This window comes from Sinocyclocheilus rhinocerous, unplaced genomic scaffold (genome assembly GCF_001515625.1).
Source record: "Sinocyclocheilus rhinocerous isolate Xijiao unplaced genomic scaffold, SAMN03320098_v1.1 scaffold30, whole genome shotgun sequence".
NCBI classification, from domain to species: Eukaryota; Metazoa; Chordata; class Actinopteri; order Cypriniformes; family Cyprinidae; genus Sinocyclocheilus; species Sinocyclocheilus rhinocerous.
Window position 1 is genome coordinate 1,817,642 of NW_015657838.1, and position 232 is coordinate 1,817,873.

The 232-nt window shown below is 25.4% G+C and overlaps 1 protein-coding gene across 2 annotated transcripts in view; it reads left to right on the forward strand.

Moving 5' to 3' along the window:
* Window positions 1-232, forward strand: part of LOC107721617 (protein ABHD13-like) — an 8,075-nt gene that overhangs the window by 1,259 nt on the left and 6,584 nt on the right. The window lies entirely within an intron of this gene.

A 232-nucleotide genomic window follows, 5' to 3' on the forward strand; every position in this document is an offset into this window, starting at 1 on the left:
TTTTTTTTTCTCGATAATCCAGTGAATTAAGTACTTTACAGATGAAAAGCACTCTACCTAATTTGATTATTTTCTCTTTCTTTTTGGAAATTTCCATTAGGAAAATAAGTGAAAGTAAAATAGTTTAAATTATAAAACAAATATTTCCAGCTTTTTCTGATTGAATGCACCTCGTTCAAAGTTGTTGTGAAATAGTCAAGTTATATTGAAAGTGTACAACTATATATATATA